The 9,793-nt window shown below is 37.2% G+C and overlaps 1 long non-coding RNA gene across 2 annotated transcripts; it reads right to left on the reverse strand.

Annotated features, from left to right (window-relative positions):
• Positions 1-1,617: 1,617 nt before the first annotated feature.
• On the reverse strand, positions 1,618-8,649 carry LOC141627420 (uncharacterized). 2 transcript variants are annotated; one of them, XR_012536989.1, is made up of 3 exons: positions 8,332-8,649; positions 5,011-5,073; positions 1,618-1,899 (listed from the first exon to the last, which is right to left on the reverse strand). It is a non-coding gene; the product is annotated as an uncharacterized LOC141627420 (long non-coding RNA). The 2 variants fall into 2 exon arrangements; XR_012536990.1 differs by having other exon boundaries at positions 1,638-1,899; positions 5,011-5,078.
• Between the last annotated feature and the right edge of the window lie 1,144 nt (positions 8,650-9,793).

The following is a 9,793-nucleotide window of genomic DNA, read 5'->3' on the forward strand; positions in this document are numbered from 1 at the left end:
TCTCCACCAACCTCTCAGCTCTCCCAGCCCTCTCATAAGCTTCCTTAACATAAGTAAGGACTCCCACAGGTAGCTTATCCATGATCTTAGGGGTCAACCCCCTCTCAAACCTCAGCGTCAGGTTCTCCTCACTCAAACCCATGTCCTCAGCATACCTAGACTTCTCATTAAACTGCTTGTAGTACTCAAAGAATCGACATATCGGATGTCATCTTAAACCCATCAAACTCCTCTCTCAGCTTACTCCTCACATGTTCCGGTACAAACTCTTTCCTCATAGCCCTCTGAAACTCTTCCCAAGGTATAGCAGGTAAGCCCTGGTTCCCATACATCTCCTTAGCACTCACCTTCACCTTATCCCACCACTCACAAGCTGTTTCCCTCAGGTAGAACGCAGCTTGTTCTACTCTCATCTCATCAGGACAGTGAACCAGGTCTAGTATGTTCTCCATCTCACGATGCCAGTTGTCAAGAAGGTTAGGTTCCCCGGTCCCCTTGTACTCTTTTGGGTTAAACCTCGCTATATAGAGGCTAATCTTAGAGTGATCAACCTCTTTATCCTTATCTTTTCCCACTTTCTTTAAGGCCTCCGTAAGAGCATCCTGATGCTCCAACATCTTAACGATATCATCTATGTTCATGGTCTCAGCTCTCGCATAAAAAGCATTTCTCTTTGGCGGCATCTTGAAACTATATAAGAAAGGGTAGACATAAACATACGCACTAAAACCTCAAAACACGAAAGCGGACTGCCCAGAACACACTCGATCGAGTGCCTAAACATACTCGATCGAGTAAGAGGCTACTCGATCGAGTGCCCACCATACTCGATCGAGTGCCCCAACATCAGACCCCAAACAGACCTTCTGACCTCTAACATACTCGACCGAGTAGCCAGGCTACTCGGTCGAGTGACCCCCTACTCAATCGAGCGGAGGCAGTTGTTATACGCTCCTGGAGGCAGTGGTTATACGCTCCATTGTGATCACACACCTAGCGGGGGAGGATTCTGGGTTAGCGGTTATGCTCCTAGGCGCAACGAGGACGTTGAGTTCTTCAAGTGGGGGTGACTATAACACCCCTCTCAAGCCTTTGCATTAGCTCCTACAACCTTTACCCCGGGTTCATTTTAATTGACTCCCTATATTCATTAGATTCATTGGTTACAGGTTTCAGGATCGTCGCTCTGATACCATTTTGTAACACCCCCATACTCCAAGTGCCTTACCAGGACCACTCAGGTATAAGGATGCTACTATCTCGGTTACATTACTACACACACCTTACTTTGCCCACGCTTTATTTGGCTATTCTCGACGCTTAAAAGCGTCGCCATTTTATTTCTCCACGCTTTTAAAAGCGTGGTTTTTTGGGGCGTCAGGAATTTTGACGCTTTTTAGTTTCAAACCTTGTAGACGCTTTTATGTGTCGAGAGCAGCGACGCTTTTAAGCGTCAATTTATCTACACTTCTTTGCGTCGAAATTTTGAATTTCTCTACGCTTTTTCCGTCACTAGATAAATTCACTAATATTATCTTCGTCAATAAGATTTGAATTAAATCATATAAATTACTAGCTAATGACATCATAAATTAAAGATTGTATAAAAAACATTAATTTGACTAGAAGCAAAACAAAATTTTATACCATAAATTAAAATAGCAATTATCAAATTACATGCTTTCAAAATTCAAAAAAAATAAAAAAAAATATCGTAATTATTTCATCCGAACAATAGAAATAAGAAATATCCCTATTAATGCTTTTACGCAAAAATAATAAATTATCTCCAAACGATTAGATTTAAGCTAGAAGGTGCAACTAATCTACTCCAGAAAGTGAATCCAAGATTTGGTCCTTTTATCCGGATGCACCGCCACCATTAGTTGAGTCTGATATCTACATGCAAGGAAATTAAATATTATCAACAAGTCAATAGTAGGAAGTCGTGCTACTAATAACGAAAAGAAATCAGAATACTACTTAAAAAAACCATAAATAAAAGAAAAGATGATTAGCATAGCAGGTAAAACAACGAGCATTTATAATGAATCCTCCAACATGAACTTAGAAAAGCATTGATGTGAAGTTACAACACTGATAATGCAACAATACAAATCAGTACTCCAATCTTTTCAGCTCACAGAACTTTTTTTAAAAAAACACAATTCCCTACTCTTACCCTCATCACCCACTAAAAATGTCATCCAACTCAACCAACAAGGCAAAAAAGTCCATCACTTTCTTAACCGATATGTTTCACCCAAACTACATAGAACGATACCCCATTTCCTTCAACTAAAACCCAAGAAATTCAATACTAATGCTTCATTTAATCATTTTGCAATTGGTAGAAACATTAGTGAGAACTATCACACGAGTGGTTATATATGGAAACAGTATTATCAGAACACAGAGAAAGGGAAGGGTTAAGGCGCACACCCATTCACTAGTTGGACATCACTTACCGTACTCATCATGGCTGAAAGTTACAGCAATGGTTGGAGCATTTCAAACTTGTGATCATGCAGCAATTAACAACATCTTTTGGATGATACTTGTGCAATGTTTCTGACCCAAATATAAAAGTACCCAATACAATTTTTAGTTTTTGGAACAAAAACATCAGGGCATGAACTGGAAAATTTAATAAGAATAATCTATCCCATCACTGATTTTCTTATACTAATCCATACTTTAAAAAAACCACAATAAACCTAACTTTACCCCCCCTTTCATTCCTTACTGAACTTGGTGAAAGGCCTACCTTCTTAGCCGGTTAACATAGTGTTAATGTTTTGTTTAACCACTATTATTACACTATGCCTTCCAAAATTAGTAAAATCACTGATCCCCCACCCCAATTTTTGATCTTTTTAATGCTATGATTGAGCCATCACCCCAACCTGACCACCCCCACTCCCACTGCCACACAACTACACTTCCACCGCCATCAAAACACCACCCTCAACCTCCTATTTTGTGATGTCATCATCAAATGACCACCACTACATCCAATTTGATCCTAATTTTTAAATGCCCATAAAAGCAATTAAAGATACTCGCTATTTGCGAATTACCACCAAAATGGGATGAATTCATGAGCCGGTGAACATGAATGATTAAAATAATACAACCAGTAGAATTCTGAATAGCCCACAAAAGAAGTGACTCATTTTTTCCAACTTTAATGGGTTTATTATGTCTAATTAATCATCCTCCTATTCAACATCATAGCTATCACAGTCTTGGCTTTATTTTTAAAAGGTATTACTTCTTTTGTTCACCTACACACATACGGATGAGATTTTGGGGATTTTAGATTTATGATGAATTGATGATGATATTCAATTGCAATAAGGGGTGTTTTGATGATCATATTTAATTGTAGTCATAATTAATTTTGAGGAATTGTTTGAGTGAGAAGCAGTGATGATGTAAGGGTTATGTTGGAGCTTTGTGATTTTATTATTTCAGCTGTAATTTGTTTAATGGCCATGGTTAAGGAGAAAGAAGATTTAGAAGGAGATGACCATGCTTAAGATTTAAGAAGAAGGAAGAAAGAAGAATGGAGAACAGCAGAAGGGAGAAGAAAGAAGTAAACAACAATGGACCCATATTGTTATTTAACCGGATACAGTAGGTAAAAAAGAATCCAACTTTAGTATGAGATGAGTTGGGTAAGAGTTCGGTTTATTGTGGGTTTTTCTAAAGTATGGATTAGTATAAGAAGATCGGACATAGGATGGATTATTCCTATTAAATTTTCCGCATGAACTACTAATGCAATTTTTAGTTTTTGGGACAAAAAACTCAGGGCCTGAACCGTGAACCACCCCCCCCCCCCCTGCTAGCCACCCATTTCCGCCACTGAACCAAATGCATTGAAGGATCCTCCAAACTGTTTACTCACATGATGCTCCCAGAAACCACAATATTTTACATTTATACTTTCCATCAATATTTCTCTAGGGACGAAAACTTTCGGGGGAAGAACGAGTAATGCAACAAGGTAAACTAAAAAAAATTGAAAACTTAAATTATAAGTTTCAACCTACGCATTGAAAAGTAAAGAAGCAAGTGAACACAAGCTTACATGTTAACAAGCTACAACCACACATATATACATATAACCAACTTAATGGCTAAAAGAAGCTAGTTGGCCACACTACAACAACACACCAGCACACCAACACACACACTCCAGCTAAGAAAATGCTTTTTAACCATCTATATACACGTCATGCACAAAGCAGGCAACAACTAACCCTAAGGCAGCCTTCGTAAAGTTCCTCGTTTGCAGCTTCGAACAATCTTTTATAGTTAGTGTCTTCTTTATTGTTGAGGTTATGGGGGTTGATAGAATAGTCATCAGTCCTAGCATCGTATGCGTGCTCGAACTCATTATCGGACTCACCAGAAGAACTAAACCCCATAGACACATCATCAAATTTAGCTTCTGTTCCTTCTATTTCTACCGAGCCAGCAAAAGTATTATCATCGTCAAAATCTTTAGAATGGTTAGGAATGTTAGTCCTATAAACTGCATTAAGTAAACCTTTCATATCATCACGGCCTACGAAGGGTTCTTCCCTACTTTCTCCATGCAAATGATCAAGAACGTCCCTTTTACCATGCCAAAACCAATCCGTATACTTGTGGTAAAACCCTTTGAACAAAATATGTCCCTCTATTTCACCCAGTGTGAAGTAATAACGTAGCTTACAACTCTTACATGGGCATTTTGTTTTCCCTTCTACAAGACTTTCTTTTGCTAACTCAATAAACTTTCTACATCCATTTATGTAATTGGGATGGTCGTTTGGCAAGGTAATCCAGCTAGTATCCATGACTACATATCATAAAGATTGAATACTCATAAATCTCAGCACATTAAATCATATAATCAGAACATTATAGGGTAAGTATCAATCACATACACGAGAACGAAGACAAGGTTTTAATAATAAATAATAAATGAAAACTAAAATAGGAATTTGCAATACTCACCGTATAAACTACTGAAGTAGCGTCCTTGTCCAAACTTTGGTCCAAATTCCAATTATCCGGAACCTGCCCTGAAATTAAAGACAATCAACTGATAAACTAATATTACAATATAAAGAACTGTAAGACCTGACTACTAAAGTATCACAGTAACCACTGATGTTAATCATAATTAAAGAACTTATGAATCTTCCAGATAAAATTTTAACGAATGACTCTTCTTACTGAACTCTTCTTACTGAATTGTGTGACCAGGACTATCAGAGATCAGCAATACATAATGCTTTGAGACTAAATAACAACAATTCAGTGTGACATCCCCAAGATTCTGAACATTAGCATTCATAATGTCACGGAAGAGAGGGATATATATATGGTATACGACTACACGCAGCTGTAAAGGCATTAGTAAGATCACAGGTATTGAAGGATTTGACAGAATAGAACTAGAAAGATTCATTTTCATTCTACTAGGATAATTAAAATCTTTCCAATGACAGGAAAGCTTTGGAGGGAGAACGTCATTGTTGTATCCATTTTCATTCATTTTCCTTCTTTCTCCATTACCCTCGGCTTTCCTCTTATGTATCCAAAAAATGAATTAAAGGTAGCAATTAGGAAGATTAGGTTTTAGAGCTCTAGCATTAGATATTTGGTTGGTACAATTATTAGTAAAACAATCTCATACAAGACTTGAAGACTATTATGAATTAGTTTAATTGTTTTTCCTCTTACCATAAAGTTTGGGTAACTACTAAAATTAATGTTTAATTGGTGGTGATGCAGCCTAAAATAATTCGAGTAATTCTAAGCATTTACATCCGTTGTGAGAATTGTGGGAAGAACATCATACAAAACATACAAAAGATGGCAGGTATACTCTATTAGTCAATCCCCGTAATCCTTCTTTTTTTTTGTGTTAAATTGTCACGATAAATCCGTCTTATCCACTAAGTTAAGACCGCTTCGGTAGCGTACAATATCTACTACCTCTTAAGAATTTTAAGAATGATAATATATAAGACATTTGCCATTGAAAATTTTAGTTGTGCAAACGGTAGTAATAAGTATGAAAAATTTACAAATGATGGTGAAAAGAGAGTTTCAACCTCAAAAACTTTCGAATATGTTGATAAGAGGATTGGAAAACAATCATCAATTGTGAAAGCACTCCAAAATCAATAGCAGCAATATATAAAAGTCAACTAAAGCATTGTTATTGTTTCAAAGACTTGACATGCCATATTTGTACACCAGATACTTCTTAGCGAAAAAGACATTTCCTGTTTTTGTTGATGGATACCGAGATAAATTTGTGAAATTTCAATAAACAAATGCAGCCCTTGGTTAGTTGAGAAACATATTTATTCATGGGAGGGCCATTAATAGAATTCGTTAGAAGTATGTCAGCATTGTCTTTGTTTTGTGATAGGCCAGTCTATATTTGGGCCAAGGTAGAGCTCATGGATGCATTAAATAAACTAAAAGCAGAACTGAAGGATGAAAAAGCTTGGTCATCTAGTAGGAAACGTGGAAATAACCAGAATATAGAGAAGGGAAATGAGCAGTACTGTCTTTCTACATGGGAAGATCATCTAGTAGGAAACGATCAATCATCTCGAATAAACCTTAATTACTGAGTTTTAAACACAATCAGAATTAACTTATTGCAGTATTAAGTTATGAGAAGAAGGTGATGCAAATAGGTTCGCCTATAATAGAACGCATTATAGTTCGCATCATTACAAGCAAAGTATGAACCATGTAAAACAAAAAGCTATAGTACATATCAGGTGTTTAATCATCACCACTACCCACCCAATTCATGGCTGCAGGGCAGATATCAGATGTTTCAAATGTCTAAACAAGTATAAATAAATTTATTGTAAAATTTGAACGATCACTTTAGGCATATCATTGTTATTGTATAACATCTCAGATGTAAATGCAAGTTAAAACAATCAATGTTGGGATACTAGTAAAGTCAGCACACTAGAATTTAGAGAAATGAACAACCCAGCTGGCGATACATCATATAAACATTATCAGTCAAGCAAAGTGACAGGCCAAAGCCTTTGATCAATAATCAAAAACCATCTCGGGCCAGCATGTTTTGAGATGATCGAAAATGATTCGGTTATCGAAGACAAGCAAAAACATAAAGGTATGGAGTTATGCTGGCCGAGTTACACCAATTCAAATGACAAATTTTGGAAGAACGTATGGGATAAACATGGAAGCTGCTAAGGCATGTCTATATTGGAATATTTCACAAAAGGAGTAAATGAATTCTTAAGCCTCTTGGCCATCCACCTTAGTATTCTTACTACTTTCTCCGAAAAAGTTTCGGTATGCAAATAATGCAAGGTCTACTCTACTTTACTTAGACCTCTATGTTTGTCAGTTTTTGCCACTTTTACTTGTCAAAACACTGTAAAACAATCGGAAGGCACAATTTTCCCTCACATTCACTATCCTTTAGACTTGTGACGAGTCTTGAATTTCAAGACCCATCTGAAGATCCATCCTACATTCCTAACCTACTTCCTTTATCTGTGATCTCATCCCTGGCCCAGACACATCCTAGTTTAAGATTTTGCATTTGAACCCACAAAAAAGTCGGCCTTCACAAACTGTTATTGCAGCTATAGCTATGACTGATTGACTGTGAGTATGCTTATAGTTTAGGCCTCGAATTCAAATCAATATGAAGTTGTTTTTGGTAATCTTGCAACTTGCAAGGGTGTAACTATTTACTCGACAGTCGGCATATTAACTTTCTAGTGAATAAAGTACAACTGGAAGAGGGGTTTTGTAAAGGAAATCACTAATATCTTTATGCCTCATTGAATATTCCTTATAACTTTCTAGGTACTAAATTTTGGTTACACCAATTATATAACCTTGTTCATTGATGTAGGATTTCAATTGGAGGAATATTCGTGTGACAGTTGCAGAATCCAAACCAAGACGCTATTAATGTGAAACAAGTATCTGCCTTTTCGAATATCCGGCTAAAGATTACTACAATGCATTGCTCAATCATTTAAGTGTGGCTCCAGAAATAAAGTGCAAGGAATATAAAAAAAAACTACTATCAGAGGTTATATTTTTTTGTCAATTTGAACATCCATCAAATTAACTGTCCTCCTAACGATAATACGGACACCCATCTATTTTCCCCGAAAAACGTATGCGATATGCTGAGTAGCTGATTATATCATCCGAGATTCCGACTAGAAATTATGTACTCCTATGAACAAATATCAAACAACAATCGAAATCAATAAATCAAACGGCAATTGAGAGATCGATTATACGTACCTATTTAGCTGAGCTGATGATGATAATGATTAATGAGAGGCGCGATTCAACTGTGATGAACAATTGAGAGATGAACGAAAACTTTATAGTAATTGAATTGGATTCTGAATAATTAAGGGCAAAATGATCCAATTTGTAGAGCAGTTGAATATAATCGAGCAACAATTGAATATGAAGTGAATTAGGGTTTGGAATTTCGATGGAGGAGATAGATCGAGCGCTTTGATGTTTTGGGGAAAGCGCGAAATGAAATTTCTAGTGTTTTTCTATAGCAATTAGCGGTTTGATACCAAAAGTAGCCCCTTTTTTTAATTAAAAATGATTATTATATTATTAAAGTAGATATGGGGTGAAAAAATGAGTCTACGCTTATAAAAGCGTCGACCATAAAGCGTCGGAAAGGCAAGGGAATTGTAGTAGTGTTACCCGAGGCAATGATAATCAAATAGACAATAACGAAACAACATTTAAATAGTAATACTTTAGCGAAAGGTTACAATCCAAAACCAAAACCAAAATACGAAATACGAATACAAGTTCTCAAAACCAACTGTCTACTGAGTTAACTGAAATGTTTATTAAACTACTAAGCTACAGCGGAAGACTTCTATCATCAGACCGTGGCAAATCCCAGCTATCTCAGTAACTCGACTCATACCTGCTCAATAACTGCTCACCATCCCCGAATGGATCACCACAGTTTTTAAAACATTAAACGGGGTCAGTACTAATCACACAATTTATATAAACCAACAATACAGTAAAACAAACAGCTCAATCATCACAAATATCCTCCGAACACCAAACCCAACTCCACAATCCTGACAACACATTAAAGTGTGTAGCCCTGCCAGAGTGCTCATCGCAAAAGGTCACTCCTCGCCGCCAGTGGGGGACAGCAGCCGTTCGTACCTAAGCCCCGCTCATCTCCATCGAGCGATAAACCCAAATCCATTAATGTGCACATCCCTTCTGTGGCGGGTTCCACAGAAGGCGAATCATGGGCGTGAAGCCACTCCCGCAAGTGACTCCACTCAGCCAGGGACACACCCCGAAGAACACAGACAGATACAATCAATCACAACTACTATCAGCAACCAAATCCAGCAACCGTCACAATACGAGTATGATAATATTCAACAACCACAAAACACCACAACACATTATGGGACTAATACTGAGTAGGGAAACCCTACCTGGAAAGCACAACACAATCAGACGATCTCACAGCTGATATCAAAACGCTTCCTCTACGAATCCTCCTCCTAACATACAAACATATAATCACTACCAATCACAAAATACAACAAACCCCCAATTCCCAATATTAGGGTTTAACCAACTTTAACGAAATACTATAAAAACGGTACATAGATCTTACCCTCGACTCAAGGATTACTACGGTATAAAGAAAGGTAAAATCCGACCTTCCAAGCTCCGGGATTTGCCAACAATGCGATTG

Source organism: Silene latifolia, chromosome Y (genome assembly GCF_048544455.1).
Source record: "Silene latifolia isolate original U9 population chromosome Y, ASM4854445v1, whole genome shotgun sequence".
Classification (NCBI taxonomy): Eukaryota; Viridiplantae; Streptophyta; class Magnoliopsida; order Caryophyllales; family Caryophyllaceae; genus Silene; species Silene latifolia.